The following is a 23,818-nucleotide window of genomic DNA, read 5'->3' as shown; positions in this document are numbered from 1 at the left end:
CCATTACTATTACCTTTTATACTGTAAATCTCTTCAGTGACACCACAATTGTTTCGGTTCAGATTCAACGAATTCAGCAAATTCATTACTGAAGAAGCTTTTTCTGGCTGCAATCAACTTCGTTTAGAGATCTTCTTTAGGTTCAGCAAACTCAGATAAATGTGTTTTGCTTTTTCTTAAGCCTTTACTTCTACGCTTCAAATGAAATAACTCACGATTAATCCAAGGATCGGCACGCTCCCTGAAATTTTCTGTACAGGAAATTAAAAAAAAGAAGAGAAGACGGAGCAAGACTGAAGCAACGCGCTACGTTTAGCAGCCACCTTCTTCTTTAAGGGCGCTTTAAGGCCTGACTGCACGTACGCATTGCTGCGCGACTTGTGCACGGAGAAGATTTCTTATATCCTCACGGTATGGCACTTTTTAAAGACGATAGTCGATCTCGGGGAACTTCGGCACAACAACTTTGGTCTCTCAGCCTGTACAATTGTCTGTTTGTCCACTGTTACCGCGGATTGCGTACTTTAAACAGCAGCAGCCCATTCCCCCAACGGCCGACTTATCCACAGCGCCTACCAGTATTGCTCAAGGATCAGCGTTCATACGTGCGTGTTTGCCAAATAAAAAGCAATTATTGCGCAGATCTGGGGCACCATAACAACAACTATATATTCTGCATGTTCTTCTTTTACTAGAAAAGGCATAAATAAGTAATTCTAAGAACCGTAGCATTTATCAGGCTGCGCTGACCATGCAATGCTTGCACGCAAAGGCAAGTGTTTTCAATGCTTTGCTAAACAAGACGGTGGTGGACCCTACCCGTCACCTTGCGTTCTACACCCTATTACCTCTAAGACGGGCGCGCAGCCCGTCTCAGGGCCACGTGCTTTGTTTTAAAAAAAATTTGCCAGATGGCGCTCATGTTTACGTGTGACGTGGCGTGATGCCCTATTTCGCCTCTGGTGCACGCTCGAGGCACTCAACGCAGCACCTCCAGAATATCATTCACCAATTTTCTTGCGCAGAACATCAAATAAATGTTTCGTTGTAACACATTTACACATTTATACACATTTATTGGACCATGTATTGAAATGCTTAGGCTCCATAGCAACGTTTAATGTAGGCTGCCGAATTCACAAAACATCTATTTTGTGTGGGCGTGTCATTACTTGGTTGAGGTGACCTATGCGCAAGTGCCATCATCAGGATTATCTTAAACATTGCCTTGCAAAGACAATTAGTATGACACACTTTTGTGGGCTGGCGTGATGCCTAACCCAAACTCTCCCTATTTAAACAGCCCCTTGCTGTGCAGGCACGAATTATTAAAACTGCTTGCGTACATATCCTTTCAACAACAACACTGTGGTGCATTTACCTATAAAATATGTATGCCGGTACATACCCACCAAACTGCGCAATTACACACTCGCGTATAGAGAATAATGGGCACCCAGACACAAGCATTTCCTTCAATGTGGCCAGATAGTTCCGGCCATGTCAGAAGGTTATGAGTGTATGATTATTTTATAATAATAATAATAATAATAATAATAATAATAATAATAATAATAATAATAATAATAATAATAATAATAATAATAATAATAATAATAATATTAATATATTATTATTATTATTATTATTATTATTATTATTATTATTATTATTATTACTTTTATTATTATTTATAATATTTATATAATTGTTGTTGTTGTTATATCTCGCAAAACGTCCAACGTTTCAATTCCTTACGCTGTCGATACTGTGTCGTTATGTAAGGCTTGTGAAATCAGTGATCCTGGTGTTCGTTTTGATAGCATGCTGAATTTTTTCTACATGCATAAAATGTGCTGCCATGGGAGGCCTTAATTCTCTCACTGTTGGCAGAATATCTCTTGAGAATCCGGTTCTCTTACAGCCTTCTACAAATTGATTGATTGATTGATTGATTAATATGTGGGGTTCAGCGTCCAAAACCACCATATGATTATGAGAGATGCCATAGTGGAGGGCTCCAAAAATTTCGACCAACTGGGGTTTTTTAACATGCACCCAACTCTGAACACACGGGCCTACAACATTTCCGCCTCCATCGAAAATGCAGCCGCCGCAGCCGGGATTTGAACCTGCGACCTGCGGGTCAGCAGCCGAGTACCTTAGCCACTAGACCACCGTGGCGGGGCAACCATCTACAAATTGTGCACTGTAATATGTCGTGCTCAACTTGAGTACATATGCATATCTGATCTGGAATGGCCTTGCTATGTCGAGCAGTTGTGCCACTGAGTGAGTCCAGAAAAAAAATCATGAGCTTTTAAACCCATTGTTTCACTGGAATCCTTTCTGCACTGCTAGATTATTATCTTTGCCATCACTTAACGGCTGACAAAATTGCGGTGATCTGTTATTTGTTTGCAAGCTAGTGCAGGGCGAGATATTCTGCCCTTCTCGGTTGTAATAATTTTCAAACTCCGGGTAAGTTATCCAGAGAAAATCAACCGTCACATGTACCTGCCAGCTTCTTCCAGTACTCTATCATTCACAGAACTCCAAGTCTGCCTAACGACAACTTTCTTGATTCGTTATGTTTTTCATAGTCTACAGTCAATTTTTGTCAGTGAGGGCTGCACTGTCCTAACAGATTTGCACATGCACAGATTCTTTTCTTTTCAGTCTTCCAGGAAGCCTTCCGCAAGGTTGTGTATATTCCACATTATTGTTCAGTTCCATTTCATGAATATCTACTTTTTGATTCGCTGTTCTGTTTGGGCGTTGATTTATTTTCGACTGTTCGTTCTTGCTCTTTTTATTGATTTGCTTTCTGTGGACAGTTTGTAATGTATTGTTTCTCATTTTTGTTTTATTTTTGCGCGCGCCAGGACGAAAGACGGTGGTTGTTGCTCGATGCGTTAAAAATGATCGCTTTATTATTAGTTTATTGAATATGAATGTTATTATAAATGCCGGAGAAATAAGATGAAAATCTGGCTGAAACGCGTCTTGGTAGCCAGCGTACACGAAGCAGTGATTTAAGCTCCACGGAATGCCTGTCTAAAAGGTCCTGCAGCTGCAGCTTTCCGGGCCCGCGGGAGAAAGTTGTGGTCCATTGTCCAAAAAAAACTCGCTTGACTGCACTGCAGCTGTTGGCAAAGTTGCAAGGAGTGCGCACAGTAAAAAATACAAAAAAGGTGCCGGTCGGAGGGGTGGAAAATTTGGACAATGTTGTTCGAACAAGCCCATGGAGGAGCTATGCAGCCCTGCCGTGGCCTACAGCGGTCTGTAATCACCGCAGAAAGAAAGTGCCGCGGCCCATTTCAAGTAACGACGAAGAAAATAGTTTGTGTAAACATTCAGTCGTATGGTAATATAATTGCGTCAATAATTGTCAAAAAATTGAAACGTCGTTCGCCTATGAGCTCAGGAAAATTTAATTCCAGTGAAAAGCGCGTAAATCATTGATCTCAAGGAGTAATGTCTGTTTCATTGTCAAGCTTGCACTGTATCCATCCGCGCGATTGTTGCTTTTTTGCTCCCCGGAGTCAAGGGAGCAGTGCTGATCGAGTTTGTCAATTTTCATTCCGCTTGCTTTTATTTGGTGTTCAACTACTGCTCCAGTTTACGCAAGATAATCACGCAGCTCTTAGGAATCTATTTCGCTGTTCGTGGCGAAATTGTAGATGGGCGTTGAAAGGTTTTTGTGTGCGTGTGCGTGTTTACGGTGCTGCATTGGCGATCGTCAACCTTTCTTGCGAAAAAATGGACACCCATGCTTGTGGGCTAGCGTTCCTTCATAACTTCTTCCTAAAGCAGTACGAATGAACGTGGTGGCTTCAAGGTGTGAATAGGTAATCAGGATTAACAGGCTCCTTGAAAGACAAGTCCTTGTTAAATGTTAAGGTAAGTTCGTTATTTTTGTTACCTTCGCACGTTGTTCATAAATATTATGATCACGCAGAAAACATAGCGCAGCGCACGCTTGCTGAGTAAATAACTTCATACTAATCATGGTTACGTCATTGGGCTGTTCTGTTAGCGCGATACGACAACACTTTCTTTGTTCTTCATTTCTTTCAAATAGTGCTCTAAATAATCGAAAAATCTAGACCAGGAAAATATGGGTTTCGTGGTATTGTACTTTTCTTAAAGATATTGATGTAAATATATATTGTCTTGAATTTTTCTTATTTTAGCTCTTGAGGAATTACGAATGATAAATTACAACTTGCGCAGTTACAAATAAAAAAACAGTTGCATATCTCTAACTCCAAGGGTGTCAAGCGATTTATGAGCCCACGTTTGAATTTGTCTTACACTTGAATTTGTCTGTCTTTGTCTACGTTCCCCTTGTTTTTATATTTACGTGTGTTTTGATAAGGACACCCAGTGAAAATTTTTTTGCTAGTTTGAATCTACAGAGCAGGGTGCAATGATCATGGGTAGAAACGGAAAAACTTAAGAGTAGCCTATAGTTTTTTTTTCATCATCTACAATTCAAGTGATATAAGTGTAAATTTAACTGGAATGCGTATATCACAGGCAACATTATCGTTACTGATGTCGCAACATCGCGTGGTTATATTGAGGAAGTGCATATACCCGCATACATAGGTACGCAAAATATTGTGATGCCACGTTTAATTCACTGAGCACTGTAGATAGTTTAACACGAGCCAACAAATAAACAGGTCTGATGCATTAGGGCTTGCTACTGCGTTAAAAACAGGGGGACCATTCAACTCCGTTTTTCAGAGTAGAACGCGATAGCAGTATCCTGTTTCTTGTGTGCAATTCAATCACTCAGTGTAATTTTTATTGCATGATGCTACTTGAACAATTTTAATTGTAGAATAGTACTGTGTAATTGAGAAAGTTGAAAGTGTCTCAATGAAGGTTTCGCACATGGCTGTATTTTCTGTAAAAAAGAGTAGCCTAGTTTAAAGCACGAGCAATATTATGTTATTACTGAGTTGCGCGAACAAATTGAAATAAAAAAAGAAGACACCTAGACACAGCGCACACTGACAACTGAAACTTTGTTGGGGAAAACTGACTTATATATGTGGTTAAGAGAACACGTGCGGTGAAAGAGATTGATTAGTTGAGCAGGCAGATTGTATAACTGATGCGCTTTCAGAAAAGATACCTCAGTAGCAAACAACATAACCGAGAGTTACTTGACACACGAATCTACAGCTTTGTTTATGAAATACGCCTTTTCGATTTCCCACACTACCGTGTCACTGAATATAGCTTTAACTACCGTATCACCAAACAAGGACGCGCAGCCGCACTCTCTACAATGTGATGACTGGTTAGAGAACGATTGTCCCTTTAGAGAAGATTTGTGATCCACAATATATTATTGAATCCTAAATAATACTTCCCGCGCTACAGCGCAGTGCCGTAAACCACACGATGTCCACACGGTGAAAGAAAATGATTAGATGTCAGCTCATCTAATCATTTTTTTTCACCTCACGTGTTCTCGTTACCACATACATGTCTCTTTTCTCCAATAAAGTTTAAATTATTGGTGTGCACTGTGTCCAGGTGTCTTCCTTTTGCACTTTAAAATTTTTTGTGCAACTCAGTTAAGATGAATTACCAACTCGCCAAGCAGACTGCGCTTCTCAATATTATGTGTGTAAAATGTTTTAGAACTTTATGCACCCACTACGCAGTCGTGAGGGAATACGTGCATTAACGTGTGCGCTTTTTGTAATGGTGGGCTGTCTTTGGGCCGCGAAGTCACGTAGGTAATACCGCGCTTTGATGCCCGATGACAATGCACGCTTGTATCGTGCAATATTGCTGCGATAAGAAATGTTGTGCTGTGAAACCTGTATTCAGGATGCATGTATTTGTTAGGCATGACAATTATTATTCTTGCATTTCCAACCAGAGGAAGTTATACATGCTTTATTTCCAAGCAGATGAGTAGCTGTGTGGTAGAGCACTTGCCACGCAAATGGCCTGCATATATTCGATTATCACTCAAACCCGAAAATTTATAATATATGCTTTATTTGGATTCTCTCAATATTCGGTCATGGACAAGACGATTTTTCACTGAGGGCCACTGATATCTACGCTGGAATTTCTGCGAAACGAACTCTTTACCGCTGTTACGTTAATGATGCAATACTGGCGGAACGTAAATTGCGTTAAGTTTACAAAAGACATTTTTTGTGTCTCGTTGGCAAGAAATATCGCTAAAATCTTCTGTTCCCACACGCAGAGAGACCTATAAATACCACTTTTAGCAGTTCCGCTATAGGCCATTCATAGTCACAGTACTTGTACATGACAAGCTTGCATACCGATCGCTTTTGGCCGAACTCCTTAAAGGTTGATTATCAACTCATTTAAGTTATTCAATGCACAAGCAGTTCATACGGTCAACTGCAAGTCAATATTTGATTTTGGCTCACTATGGACGCTCCATTGACACGCCAGAAAAGTTTTAAATTAACACACTGTGACAAATCTCTTTACAAAACTAAAATTGTGTTATTTTATTTTATTTATTATTGTCAAGTTGGAATCGATAAAGCGGAATATTTACTTGAACCGTACTAGGTTCATACCGTGTTGACCATAGGTTCAAATTAAGAAAAATCGCATGCAAGACTGACGTATTTCAAAATGACTTTTTATCAAAAAAATCATAGGATGGAACAAACTGCCTTCTAGCATTGCTTTTACTATCTCAAATACTTTGTTTCATACCATGTTAGAATTATTGTGTTGCATTTTTGGGGGTGTGTTACAATTTTTTATTTATATATGTATTTGTGTTGCTGATTGTGATTAAGGTGGCTTTGATTATTTGCTTGGCTGACTATGTATCTTTTTTGTATTCTAATTCTTGTAAACGCTCCTCCACTCTAATGCCAATTAGTGCTGTGATTAAATAAAATAAATAGATAAATCAAGAAAGTGTCGATAAATAAGCAATAAATCTAAGCACAAAGAAAGTATACTTTCAGGGAAAGTGGATGAATTGTGACATGTTCCCACCACAACTCTAAATATAGTGCTAAGTTACAGCTATGCAATTAGTTCTTGAGAATGACTCGAGATATAATGAGGATAACTTAATTGAACAAGAATGTTGATGGGATAGGTACTGCCTTTGTTTTGGAGAAGATGGTGACTGCGTGCAGACCTTTAATCAAACATCTATACTTTTAGCTGAAAATTAATTTGTGTGGCTATACTTTTGTCGGCGACAAAAGCTGAACAAAAGTAGATGAATCATTCGAATAGCTCTGTATAAATGTATCCATATAAGGCCATATATAGGAGCATCCATATAAGAACTTATATGGATGCTTCTATATATACAGCCATATATAGATGTTGGCCATATATGGCCATATACAGCAACACCCGTATATGAGTATATAAGGCCCATATAGGGCAACATCGTAAATCGGGCGTATCAGGTAATATAGGGCCTATATATGGGGACTCTATATAAAGCCTGATAAGCCCAATTCCTGATGTAGCCATATACGGGAATTTTTATATAAGTCCATATATTCAATTTTCGTAAGAGTTCGCACCGTGTCCTGACACGCAGTTGGCGATAATAATCTGTGATGTGTGAGTTGGTCCTTATACGTTCACAGACAAGCTGGCGAAAGTTTACAGCATTTAGTCTTGCCGGTACCTTATAATGGAATACTATTTTAAACAAGTAAGCCACCCGAGAATTGGGCAACACTGGCGCTCTCGCAAGCAAAGACGTAACGAGCCGCTTCCCGAGCTGCTGCACGGTCTGAATTTCAGAGGGTAATCGGGTTTTATGTCCAGTTGCGCTTGCAGCCGAGCTTTTTCTGCATTGTTCAACTAACCTTTTGAACTAAATGTTTTGGAGCAATGGGAACAATTCATCCCATCAGCCTTGTGTCACAAGAGGCTTTATTCAAGCCAAGTCAACTCTGCTATACAGAGAAACAATAGTGTTGGCAAACACTCCTGCATTGTTATTTAGAGTCAGGGGCATTCCTTCCTTGCTGTGCACTAAGTGCATTGAGGTCGCATATATTGAACACTATCTTTGTCGCGCAAGCGTTTTCACTGAGAAAAAGACATTAATAGACCGTTATTCTTGGGTTCCCCCACGGATTCATTGAAAACGCGTTTTTGCAGGTGCGCGGTTGATGCGAAAGCCAGGAACTAGCAGACTCATGCGTTTCTCCAAGAGACAGGGTTAAGCAATGTTTGGTAGGCCGAACTCTACACGGAGTCATTCAGGTCGAGAAACTGCCGGCCACGTCTGTCAGGGTGTCCTCGTCTGTGACATCACCATTACCCCCACCTCCACACCACCCCTAGCGCAGGTATTTACAGCAAATAGTTTTTCACGGTCTGCCTGAGGTCAAAGAGTGTCCTGTGAATGTGCAGCGCATATGCCGTTTGTCCCTACGGATAAATATTCATTGAAACTCCTCACAGGCAGTGCAATGCTTAAGCGTCACACTTGCTAATTTTCTTTTTTACCGTGACCGAATGCAATCGACAGAGTTCGAGCAAAGATTCAGCCAAATGTATGTCGTGAGTAACACTGGCGCCGCAGAGATATGCCCTTCAGTTTGATAACTGCTTACATATGCCGCACACAACCGATCTACACGTGTTACCTGCACAAAGTAACACTTGCTCTCAAATGCAGCGTCGACAGAGCACCGTATCTCAAGCTCACTTGTCGACCCGGCACGCTTAAAATTGAAGTACTTATTGCGGAAGGCCATCTGCAACGCCTCCCGTGACGCCGAGGTTGTTGGCGTCTTGATTCACCCCATCTTGGAGGCTTTATTCGTCGCTTGAGGAGGCGATGACAGAGTCGAAGTCAAAATGCGCAGCGTACCCGACGTCGTCGCCGATGATACTCGATGAACCCCTGCTCGATGCGTGGGGTTACATTAGGGCCGAGGGCATAGCGATGATACCGGTAAAACGCCGCAATACTGACACATGTGGGCCACGCGCAAGCAACACTCGCAACACATCTGCGAGCAGGAGGGGCTCATTAGTAGCAGAGGAGGACCCTACTGTTTATGGCTTGTGAAGTCACGCGCGCCTAGACGAAATCGTGGTCAGCGGCAGTGGAACCAAGGTGCGTACCATTCAGACTTCTCCAGAAGTTTTTTTTTAACACCTGCCTGCTGAAAAGCAGTATATCGAACTATTAGTTTGTTTCACATCCGGCATAAGGGCTTTGATGAGAAATTAAGCTAGGGGTTCTCAGTTGAAGTTAAACGAAATGTTTCAAAACTGCGTAGGCTACACATACATCTGGTAAGATTATCATGAAAAGTCTGACAAATAAAAAAAGTGAACTAAATATGCCTTTACTTCGTTTTTATACAGTCTTTAAAGGGTTAAAAAAACAAATATAAAGTAATCGGATATTCTCAACCATCAGCCGCACATTAGGCAAATAAGAGCATGAAACAGACATATACCACTATTTCACCTTCGTTTCAGACAATCTACAGAATGCAATAAAGCAAAAAGGAGCCCTGAAAATCTTTTTCAAGTAACCATGGAATGAATTCACTGGAAGAGCTTATTGCCTCACAAATTCAACGCCTCAAAAGTTTTAGGAATTCGTCAAGTGCGAGTGGAGTTACAATGGTTTGTCACATGTGGCGATCGCATTCTCTCTTCTTTCCTTCCGACAATAGCGCTAGAAGCTAAGCAGGGAGGAATGGCTGGGCTACAAAAAGCGTCACGCGCGCTTCGCCATCTTGACCACTTTTAAAGACGATAGTTTTTCTTGGGGACCTTCGAAGAAAGAATTTAGATCTGTCTGTCTGTCCGTCTGTCTGTCTGTCAGTGTCTGTCTGTCAGTGTCTGTCTGTCAGTGTCTGTCTGTCAGCATCTGTCTGTCTGTGTCAGTCTGTCAGTGTCTGTCTGTCTGTGTCAGTCTGTCTGTCTGTGTCAGTCTGTCTGTCTGTGTCTGTCTGCCTGTCTGTGTCTGTCTGCCTGTCTGTGTCTGTGTCTATCTGTTTGTGTCTGTCTGTGTCTGTCTGTCTGTGTCTGTCTGTGTCTCTCTGTGTCTGTCTGTCTGTATCTGTCTGTGTCTGTCTGTCCATCCGTCCGTCCGTCCGTACGTCCATCTGTCTGTCTGTCTGTCTGTCTGTCTGTCTGTGTGTGTGTCTGTATGTCTGTGTGTGTGTCTGTATGTCTGTCTGTCTGCCATTCTTCTGTTTTTCCGCCTTTAACGATACCTCAAACGGCATCAGATGGCCGACCCCATTCGCAGCGCTCCCCAATAATCCTCGAACTTTAGCGTTTATAGTAGTACAATTGTCAAACAAAAAGCAATCATTGCGCATATCTGAGGTGCCATAACAACACGTCGGTATTTTGTATGTCTTCCTTTATGCTAGAAGAGGCACACACAAGTAACTCAAAGGACTGTAGCGTCTATCGCGCTGCGCTTACAGTGCAACGCGATGCTCAAAAAAGTAATTGTTTCCGATGCCTTGCCCTTCGCTTTGCGTTTTAAACCAGAAAACCTTCGAGACAGGCACGCATAATGCTCCGCCAGCGCGCACACCTTCATTTTCGAAGATAACTGCCAGATGGCGCTCGCATCTAACGTGCCTCGATGCGTTCTTTTGCCTCCGCTACACGCTCGAGGCACTCTAACACAGCACCTCCAGAATACCATTTACCGATTTTCTTGCGCAGAACTGGAGAGAGTGAACATTTTGTCCACTCTCTCAAGACACACGCTTTCATATTTCAACGAAATTTGCAGCGTGGCGTTCAAAGTTTGGGCCAATTGTTTTCTTTTTTTCTTCTAAAGCGTGGCTTTTTTAGTGGGATTGCGTGCGCACGCGAGGACAAGTAGCAGCTTCCCGCGGCATTCTCTATAACGAGCGAGCGCGCCATGTTCAAATAAGCCAATGACTCATAGATGGGTCGTTGATGTGTAATTTTTGGGCATATAATGTGATTTTTCGAGAGAAGCGAAAGCAACTTTTAGCTGACTTTGATCATTTATTTTGAATTCCAGGCCACGTGCTGTGCTATATTATTTTGCTCGCGTATTGGGAGAGCGTTCACTACCGATCACCAGCGTTTTCTGACCATACACAAAAAGTGTTGCAGGCCCCCTTTCAACAAAAGATCACATACAATTTTGAATTCTTGTTCATAGCAAATCTACAAATTCATATAAACAAAAGGTCACACATACTTTTTAGGCTTACTTTTATGGACAACCTACAGAATAAAGTCAAGCCAAAATGACAAACGATATTTACGCTTTTGTTCATAAAATCTGTGCCTTTCCTCCTGTATTAGTTGCTGTATTGGTTTTGCTCCTACGTAAAGCTTCTCAATGATGGTTTACTTTTGTGCTGCTTATACATTACCTGTTTGTGTACTAAACCTAATTATAGACGAGTACATTTCAGATACACTTGTTCACGTTATTGTTATTTATATGTATACCCCTTCTGCTTTGGGCAAGCAACCCTGGTCTGCAGTATGATGAATAAATAAATACAAGTAGACAAAAGGTAATACGCAATTTGTAGACAGATTACCAGAAGCGTATGCTTAGACATAATGTTAAACCTACAAGAAAGCAAAATTTACTACAGGACGTCCACGTTCGCCCTATGGACTGTCTAAACTTATTTCATAATACAATACACTGCCTGTTCTTATAAAATAAATATTTTACGCGTAAATACATTCCACTAGTTTTCATACGAAATATGAACTAGCGCTTTTGAATTATTCAGAGTGGCACAGATTGATTTCACTTTGCAAGGCAGCCGAACTCTGCCGGCCACATTTGTTGAAGGCAATTTTGAACAATCTGCGCACAACAGCTACTTTCTATTTTTTACCTAATGTTATTCGATCTTGCTTTTGAATGCCAAAGCTGTTTTTATAATTTGGTCATCTGAAACTGATTATAGAACATGCATCAAGTAGTCTGTTTAGCCTGTATGGGGCGTACTAGTTCCTTGTGAGCAGTAAACATACAATACACACGACACACATTTCCTGAGCTATGAAAATGCTGCTGGCTTAAGAGTCAGAACACATAATTATGCATATTTATGCTTGTGTGATCTTTGCTGGAAAGAAAAAAAAGCAAAGTATGCTTCCTAATTCAAAATAAAAAAAATGCGTGCTGGGGACAAAGAATACTTCAAAAAGTACTATCACATGTCCCCATCGTACTTTGACTACATCTTCAGTATGGTTAAAGAAGACTCGGAGAGAGAGACCCTCACCTGAGAAGTCATATTTTCAGCAGAGCGACATGCTATTACCCGAAGGTCTTACAATTTCTCTGGAACCTTGTGGCAGTACACCTGTCTTTAAAGCATTTGTTCTTTGCCTGATAAATATTTAGAATGCCGAAACGTACTACAAGCGCTTAGCTAATGCATATTTAGTGTAGTCTCGTCTACTTAATAAATACTGTGATTGTTCCTCATGCAAACTTGCTCACATTGTTTTACAAGTATGAAAACTCAGTTTGCTTCGTCAGCACCACCCTATCATATCTATGGCCAACTGGTGTATATTGGGAAACCCATGCAAAACAACGGACAATGTGGCATGCATGTTGTGGTCACCTGTTTTGTGAGTCATAGAAGTGACCTAGTATTGAGGACAGTTGTCTTGCTAGACATCCAGCAACCTTAAGAAGTGTCCTGCAGTTCACTTCTTATTTGATCGTAGCACCTCGATTTCATCAGCATGTGGCCATTCTGTGTGAAAATATGTAAGCTGCAGACACACAAGGATAAGGACAAGAACAACAAGAAAGAAGGCAGATAGGTCAACCAGTCACTCAAACCTTCTGAAAAAGCAAGCGTGCTGATGTGGCTGGAGGCCCCCAAAGCAGTTGGCAAAAACCAAGTGAGAGCAGGACAACAAATAATGTTTTCAAACTTAGACACAGCAGTTTAGTACGTGAAATCGATTAGGTGAAGAAGCTCATGTCTTTACTTATAACATCACGTTGTGTCGAAGTAAATTACGATTACAAATAAATGTGTATTGTTTACACAGCTACACACTTAAACTTCAACTTGCAATATTTATGCTACTTGAAGTCATGTCATTACGAAAAGGGAAGTTTGCTTGCCTACTGCTACAAAATGGTAAATGCAGTTATATTTCCGTTACGATATTGTCTCAGTACCCCACATAGTCATTGGGCTAACTGTAAGGACATACATAAAATGTACCATTCAATATAATGTAGAAAGCAGAATAAATGTTTAGGGAGTACTACTTCAAAGGAAAGTTTTTAGGGTTGTACGACTAGCAATCTTTACAGAGATTTAGTTCCATGGCCCCTCAAGCTCTTCAGTTCACATGTCCCTTTTGTTCCTTGTTTTTTAGGGGTGAAGCTCCTCTTTGTTCAACCTTGTCACGTGTCACGCGTAATCGAGAGAAGAGACGAGAAAAAAAGAAGGCAGTATCTCCCGAAGTATGTAATAGACGGCGCTGTCTCATAGAAGTAGATGCAAACTGCAGTTGGGTAAGGGTATTCTAGATGACGCTGTACTACTGCTATTCTTCAATTGGCTGCTGCGCGGGCTGGGCATAAGTGCGCGGAGAACGAGTGCCTCTCTCAATCTTCCGGATTGTCGCCGTTCGTGGCGGATCGTTGGTGGTGCATGGACGAAGCAGAGCGGTGGGAACGTCCATCCATTCGTCCATCTTTCTGTCAGTCACTGTGTCTGCCTATATGTCTGTCTGTTCATACATCCGTCTGCTGGTCGACAGGGTTTTCGCTGTCTGTCTGTCTGTCTGTCTGTCTGTCTGTCTGTCTGTTCATCCTTCTGTTTGTCTACGGCAATGGACATGGACAGACAGACGGGTTGGCAATGACGACGGAGAGGGGAGTGAGCCTCAGCATTAGTGCATGAGGCCCGCTGTGCCGCCATGTTCTCAAAATACCCGGATACTGAAAATGCGCGAAGTGCTCACAATTAAACACAATCCATGCCGCCTCGAGGCCATTTCACTCCATTTGTTTAGTTTCAAACAGTCTCTCTGGCCATTCCTACACCTCCGTCCGAAAAACGGACGGAAACAGACACGTGACATCTTGGCTCACCTGACAGAGCGTCACGGCATTCCCCATAGCTCAAATGGGCCAATCGCAAGTGACTCGATGGAACTGAATACCTCCGTCCGGATTTGGAACGCGTGTGAAATTGTACCACTGTCAGATTCACAGTATGTGCATTACAGTGCTCTTTGAATGTAGCCTTGTTTAAATTTGCTGTTGCTGTCTTGCACATTTTCAAATGCCACAAAATGTTGGCTTTCAAAATTTCGTGACAGCGATCGTTTGATTTCGCATTCATGCGGTGGACAACTACTCATTCGGAGGGACAGGTGGCGTGTCACGTAGGCTCACGTCTGTGGTTCTCCTTACCTGCACCTCATAGGACAAGCTCAAGGTAAGTGTAACCCTAAACCATTTTTCATTGAGAGTCTGGCGAGAGAAAGTTCCAGCTTTTCCATGTGCTCATTCTGGCACCATCAAGTGTCGCTAAAATTTCTGCTAGTGATGTTGGTGATTGTTCACAAAAAGTATCAAAAGTATATGTTCACTAGAGTGATCGGACGGAACTGAACTGGTCACTTATGCTTTTTTTTCTTTTTTGTTCCATTGAAATAGGAGGTGCGCGGAGAAGGTCTTTGTGATTCTGGTGACCAGGCCGAAAATTAGCGGAGGGGCCATGGGCGAAGAGCCGCAACTAGCCGAAAAAATGGTGAAGGCGACCTGTGCGCTCCACAACTTCCTAATCCAAAGGGGCACTGCAGATGAAGATGCATACTTCCGGGGATATGCGGCCACGCAGCGCAGAAATCAACCACCTTCCTGCTTTGTTATAGATATCGGCCATCATCACCGCCTGCTGCCCGTGCGTCGTGCTGCTCTTGCCTGGAAGGTGATAGGGAAGGGCCATCGTCCTGGCTGTCTGACGTCACAGACCAAGAAGAGCTAAGTGCTGTCGCAGCGCCACCGCTCAGCATAAAAGGACTGCTCGCCCCTGACCCTCCGGGATATGCGGCCACGCAGCGCAGAAATCAACCACCTTCCTGCTTTGTTATAGATATCGGCCATCATCACCGCCTGCAGCCCGTGCGTCGTGCTGCTCTTGCCTGGAAGGTGATAGGGAAGGGCCATCGTCTCGGCTGTCTGACGTCACAGACCAAGAAGAGCTAAGTGCTGTCGCAGCGCCACCGCTCAGCATAAAAGGACTGCTCGCCCCTGACCCTCCGGGATATGCGGCCACGCAGCGCAGAAATCAACCACCTTCCTGCTTTGTTATAGGTATGCACTAGAACCCTAGTTGTTTTTGTTTTATTTTTTTTACCCTTTTCTGTGGCTGCTGATTCCCCACTGTTGTATTTTGCCTTACACTCCAGGTCTCTTGTGTCATGGGGGTTGACATTGCAACCTACAGGGTTCGTATCAGAAGCTTTAGAAACTGCTGCAGAAAAAAGATAGCGGATGCTCAACGCCCTTATGCAGAGTCCCGCCTTCTGTGTGTCTTGTGCCCCAAACCCTCTCTAGCACTTTTAATCTGCCTAACGTTGCTTTTGCTCTGTGCTGGAGATATTGAAGCCAATCCAGGCCCCAGAGTAGATGATGTGTATGCTCTACTGAAAGAATGCATTGAAACTAACAAAAAGAACTTTGACGCCATTACAGCAACCTTCAACGAAATTCAACGGGATATTGCTGACATTAGGTCCCGAGTTTGCGCAGTTGAACAAAAACTACCTATAGTACCTGAAATAGGCACGGGCGTCAAAGCAGTGAATGACACACTTGAGGAATTTAAAATGACTTTGTCGCGGACTAATGGTGACCGTGAAGGTGTTGTCGATGACTTAAATAATCGTTCACGAAGAAATAACTTGCTCATTAAAGGTTTAGTGGAAGAGGAGAAAGAGGACTATGAGGCTAGCGAAAAATTAGTCGGGGATTTCTGTTCCTCGAAACTAAAAATAAACTTGCAACCCGGTGACATTGAACGGGCGCATCGAATTGGGCAGCCTCGTCCTGGTTTTACGCGCCCACTGATAATGAAGTTCTTGAATTTCAAGACGAAGGATTCCCTTCTTCGAAATGCGCATAAACTCAAAAACACTGAACCTAAAGTCTGGCTCGAGGAAGATTTCTCCCCTAAAATACAGTTCGCAAGGAAAATGCTCCGCGATTTCGCTAAACAGAACAAAGAGAACTATGAACGCTACAGCATACGGTATAACAAACTGAAGCTCAGAGGACACATATACCACTATGACGCGGTTTCCGCAAGAGTAGTTCAGACAGACCCTCCGAAAATACCCATCACGGATTGACAAGCTGTCCGATTCAAGCCTAGAAAAACAAAAGTTCAAAACCTATCTATTCTTCTCGCTAACTTCCGTAGCATTATAAATAAAGTTGACTTGTTGCTTTCAGTAGGTCACGCATGCTCCGCTGATATAATTCTAGGCACTGAAACATGGCTCCGTGAAGACATACGCAATTGTGAACTATCACTTCCAGATTATTTCACGGTCTTCCGTAAAGATAGAACTTTGTCTCGGGGCGGTGGCGTCTTAATAGCTGTAAGAAACTCTTATCAACCCTTGTTACTATTGATACCACTCTCGAGCTACTCTGCGTAAAAACCCAATTTGATGGCTGCACTTGTGTTATCGGGGTCTGCTATCGGCCGCCTGACAGCAAACCAGATTTTGTTGATCGCCTAACCCATATACTTGAATTAATTTTTAACAAATTTCCTCAGTGTGTCTTGCTGCTTGGCGGTGATTTCAATTACCCCTCCATTAACTGGATCACACCATCATCTCTATCAATGTCTGTCGGACTTGAAATATCTCGCTTCCTTCGTACCTTAAAACTATTTCACCTAACTCAAATGGTAACTGCACCGACGCGCGGCCATCACATCCTCGACTTAATTTTTACAAACAATCCGACAAACGTTGTAGTCCAAATCCTTGATGAAATTAGTGACCACAGAGTAGCACACTGTTCCCACCCTCTGCCTCTCCTTAACAAGAAAATAAAGCCTAAACGCATACTAAATTACAAAAAAGCAGATATTGAAAAAATTAATTGCATGTTAACCGAGTTTTTGTGTTCTTTTCTGAACGAATTTAGCAATCATACAACAAATGAAAACTGGATAATATATCGGGACTTTCTTAAAAAAATTGAAAATACGTGCATTCCTGTGGTTTCCTTCACATCACAAACAAGTGCTCCCTGGTTTTCAAAGAAGGTTAAAAGTTGCCTAAACAAAAAGAAAAGAGCTTACAAAAAGGCTTCGCAAATTAACAGTCACCACACTTGGAATAGGTATAAAGAACTAGCTCGGGAGTCAGAAAAAGCTATTAAAGAAGCTAAGGATTATTATTTCAATGATACGCTGCCGAATCTGTTAAAATCTGATCCGAAAAAATTTTGGCGAGTTCTTAACCCTAAGGATACGGACACTATAATAACATTAAAAGACGCAAATGGGTCGATTGTACCCACCTCTGAATGTGCCGAGGTTCTAAACAATGTCTTTAGCGAAGTTTTTGCAGAAGAACCACCTCTTGACGAGTCCTGTTCCGTCACTCCTACTCCAATTACTTGCCCAAGCGAGCCCATTATCGTAACGGAAGTAGGTGTATCACGTGCAATTGCTAGACTTCCGCTTCGGTCCAGCCCTGGACCTGACGGCATCAGCTCAAAACTACTAAAATTAACTAGTCACGTATCATCGTTTTTATTGTCCCTAATTTTTCAACAATCGCTTGATTCTGAGTGCGTCCCTGACGATTGGAAATCTGGTCACGTTATACCCATTTATAAATCTGGTGATCCCTCTAGTCCAAAAAACTACCGCCCGATTTCACTCACATCAGTTTGTTGTAAACTCCTCGAACATATAGTATACTCCCACATAATGAGACATCTTAATACTAATAAAGTGTTATTCGAAAATCAACATGGGTTCAGGTACAAGCGGTCTTGCCAGACACAGTTATTTGAATTATCTACGGATTTACATGACTCTTTGCACAAATTGGTTTACACAGATGCTGTATTTATCGACTTTTCTAAAGCCTTCGACCGTGTTCCCCACATACGGCTCCTCCAAAAAATAAACTGCCTAAAGTTAGACATAAAATCTACCCGCTGGATTCAGGAATTTCTATCTGGTCGCTCTCAAAAAGTAAATATAAATAATAATCTCTCCAGTTCCTGTGTCGTTAAGTCAGGGGTACCTCAGGGATCAGTTTTAGGGCCTTTGTTATTCCTTATATATATTAATGACATTGCGAACAATATAACTTCAACAATTCGACTGTTTGCCGATGACTGTATAATTTATAGACAGATCACATGCACTGATGACGTAGCTATTTTTCAAAGCGATCTAAATACCCTGGCTAAATGGTGCCACACGTGGAAAATGAAAATTAATACAGATAAAACAAAGGTCATGTCATTTCCTTCGAATCCAAATACTCCATTAAATCGATACATGTTATGCAGTTTGGATATTAAACGAACCTGTTCTTTCAAGTATCTTGGCGTGATATTTACTCCTGATTTAAACTTGGCCATGCATATTGAACACGTAACAAGCAAGGCACTAAAGAATCTTGGCTTCCTTAAGCGCCGTTTACATCTCGCAAACCACGAAACTAGACTTCGCGCTTACACTTCCCTCATCCGTGCAACCCTCGATTATGCTTCAATTATTTGGAACCCTCACACAGCTATACTGTCCGACTGTATTGAATCCATTCAAAACAAGGCTGCCCGCTTCATTTTGCACTCGTACTCGCCATACCAAAGTGTCTCAGCATTAAAACAGATTCTTAATCTTCCAGAACTTAACACTCGTCGTAAATTCTTCCGCTTGACCTTTTTTCACTCTCTGTATCATGGTATTACACCTTTTTCATGTGCTCATATTTTCCCTGCCCATTATGTGTCCAATCGCACTGACCATGCTCGTAAAGTGTCGTCCATATTTGCAAGGACCAAAAAGTACCGAAATTCCCCTTTTGTGTTATGTGTAAGCGAGTGGAACGAGCTTCCCAGCGAGATTGCGATGATAAATGATCCGTCTGCATTCCAATCAGTGCTGCGTACATTTCTTGATATGTAATATGTCTACTGCTGCTATAGCTTACCCTGTTGTTATATCTCGTGTATTAGTGAAACGATGAAGAACTAGTGCCATGCAGATTCCTGGAATTGAAATGTACTGGAGATGTGAAATGAGCCATGCGTTACATCCTTGTCGTAAAATGTACCTTTTACCTAGTTATGTCTGATCGCTGTGTGTGTTCCTTTTATATGAATTGATGTATACCTTGTTTTTAACAGTATCCCCCCCTATGTAATGCCTCTCGAGGCCTTTAGGGTATTTAAATAAATAAATAAATAAATACTGTGGCTCTGGCTTTGTAGATTCTGGGAATGCCTTCGGGCAGCAGTGGTCTGGCCATTCGTGCGAACCTTTTGTAGAGCCGCTAATGTGAGTAGCTCGTACACAGGCACACCCCTTTACCCAAGCAGCTTGGCAGGTCAGGGGCCTCTATGATAGGTATTTTTACAGTGCAGTTGGCAAAGCGCCTTGTAAGACTGATATCTCGCGTCCTGTCTACAAGGGGTCCAACGCAGCACTAGCTGCTGTACAGTGAAGAGAGAGAGAGAGAGAGAAAACATTTATTGAAAGAAGCTTGTGAGCGAAGGTGGGAGGGTCCCTTATTCGAGGAATCCTCTGGCTTACACAGCCCGCCGAGCTCGAGCAACGAGTTGACGCTGCTCGACCAGGTCCGGCTGGGAGATCGCCTCCCACACTTCACTGAGGAGGTCTTGGTCCGCATGTGGTGCTGCTGCTCATAGTCTTGGGACGCCTACTTTGCACTGCAGTAGCAGGTGCACCAGAGTGTCTGCCACATTGCAGTGAGGGCAGATGTAGCTGTGCAATGTTGGCCTCATATGGTGCAATAGTACGCCGTGGGTGAACGTGTTGCTTTGAAGACGCCTATAGTCAGTCCCTTCGTCTCTTGCGAGTTTTGGATGTGGCGGAGTGTATAACCTGCGTTCGAGCCGATAATGTTGCAGTAATGCTTGGTACGTTAGTGGTATGACTTCTCTTGCCTCTGATTCTGTTGTCAAGTGGGAGGTGCCTCGGATCTCGTATGGGAATGTCCGGTTGACGCATTCGCGGGCTGCGGTGTAAGCCGCTTCATTTCCCTCGAGACCTTCATGACCCGGAATCCACACGAGGCATGTGTAGGGAGGAGGATTGTCCATGCGCTTTAGTAGCCTAATCGCCACCATGGAGACCCTGCCTTTCAGGTAGTTCCGTGCTGCTGTTTGTAGGTCGGTAAAGACCATGATGGGATCCTCACTCGTCTAAGTGGCGAGTGCTATAGCAGCCTCTTCAGCTGTTTCCGCACGTTTGGCGAGGATAGTCGTCGATGCCAGTACCACGCCCTTGTAATCTGCGACGGTAATCGCGAAGGCATTACGTCCCGGATATTTGGCTGCGTCCACGTATCGCGCCTGCGGGTCATTGCCATGTTTTTTCCGGATCATGTTAACCCTGGCGAGCCGCCTTTCTTGCTGATGTTGAGGATTCATGTTCCAAGGAATCTGCTGAGTTTCAAGGCTTTCTCGCAGCTGTGACGGTATTATGTCTTTGCGTTCTTTGTTGCGTTCTAGGGTGGTCTGGTACCCTGTGCGTCGAAGGGCGGCTTGCCCTGTGAGTGACAGCTTCAGTCTCTTGACCTGGTAGATGAGGTGTGCTTCGGTGAGTTCTTCCAACGTATTATGAACTCCCATGCGAAGCAGTCGGTCAGTGGAGGCGGCTGGCGGCAGTCCTAGGGCAAGCTTTGTAGCCTTTCGTATCAGGAGATTAAGTTTTTGTTTCTCCGTTGTCTTCAGGTTGAAGTAGGGAGTTCCGTACGTTATGCGGCTGTAAAGGAGAGCTGGTACCATTTTTAGGTGTCATGCTCTTTTAAGCCACTGCGGCGATTAGCCACCCTTCGGATTAGGCGGGTGAGCTGTGTCAGAGTGTTCTGCAGCCGGGGTAGGGCAGAGGAGCCAGACCCATCTTTATGTATGTGTAGTCCAAGGACTTGAAGCGTGTCAACTTGTGGTATTTGGATTCCCTATAGAAAGACTTGTGCGTCAGAAGTGTCGTAGCTTGGTGGTCTACCCCGGGGGCGTGCCGCAAATACTAATAGTTCCGACTTTTCTGGAGCACATTGGAGGCCACAGGTCTTGAAATATCCTTCCGTGATGTTGATGATGTTTGATGTTTTGTGGCGCAAGGACCATTTCACGGCCAAAGAGCGCCAGTTATTCTTACTAAAATATAAACAATGATTGTGATAAGCGGCTGTATAAAGACCATAAAATTCCTCGCGGTAAGGCGGGTAAAAACATACAATAAAATTATGACCATGCCGTGAAAGGTGTGTCTGGTGAGAATATATGACAAGAGTTGGTGATTATAAAAAACGATGGTGGATATGAATGGCATTAGCACAAGTTACTCACTCGTTCATACCCTTGCGTCCAAGGGCCGTGAGGCAAGCGCTTTCTTGTGTAGCCACCGCAGCAAAAACCTCTCTGGAGAGGTTGTGCTACGGCATGCCCGGGTATATAATATGAAAGCTATGAATTTCTTTTTAAAACGCTAACAGTGATTTATGACTAAAAAGCGGTTCCCTACTGACGAACATTGCAGGGTGTAAAGGTATATGTTGTCGGTAGGGTAATGGAAAGTGTTGTTTTCTTAGAGTTTCTAAGTGTTTGCACTAGATTAACATGTGAAGGACTGTTAATGCTTCACCACATCTGTCCCACAATGATGGATCGTCACCAGACAAAAGATAAGTGTGCGTCGTGTAAGTGTGTCCTATCCTGAGTCTCGTTAGTATTACCTCTGTATTACGCGATTTCGATACGGGCAGCCAATGACCAAGGTGTGGCTTAATAACGTGTAGTTTGTTTTGTGTGTGTGTATCCCACTTGCTCTTCCAGTATACCCCGAGGTTTCGTTTGAGAGAAGGCCTAATATCAAGGGCCAGGATTGATATGGGTGTAGGGGCAGTGCTTTTATGGACGGATGCAGCGAGCTGATCCGCCCTCACGTTGCCTTGAATCTCACGGTGCCCTGGCACCCAGCACACTACAACATGTTGTTTAAGTGTGTAGAGTGTGCATAAAATGGAGTAAAGTGAGACAAGGACTGGGTTTTTGTGTTTTTTAAGAAATAGTGTGCCGAGCCGTTACTACACTGAGGGAGTCTGTAAAAATTACTGCTTTTTGTATTTGTAATTGCTTTATGTGTTTAGCCGCCACAAGTATCGCATAGGATTCCGCTGTGAAGATACTTGTGCCTGGATGTAGAGGGCCAGCATCCGAAAAGGATGGGCCGACAGCAGCGTAGGACACAGAGTAGTTAGACTTGGAGGCATCCGTAAAGAACTCAGGACGTGTGTATTTGTGTTATCCAGGAAGTATGTTCGGATATGGGCAATAGGCGCATGTTTTGTAACTTCTAGAGAAGACACATCGCAGTCTATAGTCTGCCATTGCCACGGTGGCGGGTATGATAGAGGAGCCATTAAACGGTGTTCAAGTGAGACCCCAGTTTCCTCAGCTAGACTCTTCAGGTGAACTGAGAAGGGCTGCCTCATTGAAGGCCTGCTTTGAAACAGAATCGAGCTCGACAAATCATTAATAGTAGAGTATGAGGGGTGCTTCTTGTCTGCTTTCACCTTAAGGAAATATACAAAGGACATGTAAGTTCTCTGCAGATGAAGCGACCACTCATTTGACTCAACATAAAGGCTTTTTACGGGGCTGGTGCGAAAAGCACTCGTAGAAAGGTGGATGCCCAAATGGTGCACAGGGTCCAGCATCTTAAAAGCACTTTGAGTCGCAGATTGATAAACAACGGCCCCAATATCTAAGCGGGTGCGAATGAGGCTTCTATATAGGTTCATGAGACATTGCCTGTCACTACCCCACCTAGTACAGGACAACACTTTTAAAACATTCATGGCTTTTAAACATTTTGTTTTTAGATACTTGATGTGTGGTACGAAGGTCAACTTGTTGTCCAAGATTAATCCCAAGAATTTATGCTCCGTATTAACAGACAGACGTTGACCGTTCAGTTCAAAGTCGGGTTCTGAGTGCATGCCTTTCTTTCTGGTGAACAAGACACACGTGTTTTTTGTGGGTTCAGGCGGAATCCGTTTTCCTCTGCCCATTTGGAGACCTTGTTTAAACCTAACTGAACCTGCCGCTCACACAATGCCAGATTGCAAGACCTAAAGCCAAGCTGGACGTCATCGACATATGTATAATAAAACATATTGCGAGGGATGGTCAAGCACAAGGAATTCATTTTTATGAGAAAAAGTGTGCAGCTAAGTACACCACCTTGTGGCACGCCTGTTTCCTGGACAAATGTTTGGGAAACAACCGTGCCCACTCGGACACGGAATGTCCGGTTCGACAGGTAACTTTTGATTATTTGAAACATTCTTCCGCGCACGCCAAGGTGAAACAGGTCTTTTGGAATTACAAAACGCCATGTTGTATCATAAGCCTTTTTGATATCGAGGAAAACAGAGAGAAAATATTGTTTATGAACGAAGGCGTCTCTGATCTGTGCTTCGATACGAACAAGGTGGTCTGTCGTGGATCTACTCTCTCGAAACCCGCACCGAAATGGGTCGAGCAAAT

The sequence above is a fragment of the Rhipicephalus microplus genome, chromosome 8, assembly GCF_043290135.1.
Source record: "Rhipicephalus microplus isolate Deutch F79 chromosome 8, USDA_Rmic, whole genome shotgun sequence".
Classification (NCBI taxonomy): domain Eukaryota; kingdom Metazoa; phylum Arthropoda; class Arachnida; order Ixodida; family Ixodidae; genus Rhipicephalus; species Rhipicephalus microplus.
This window is presented reverse-complemented; position numbering follows the sequence as displayed.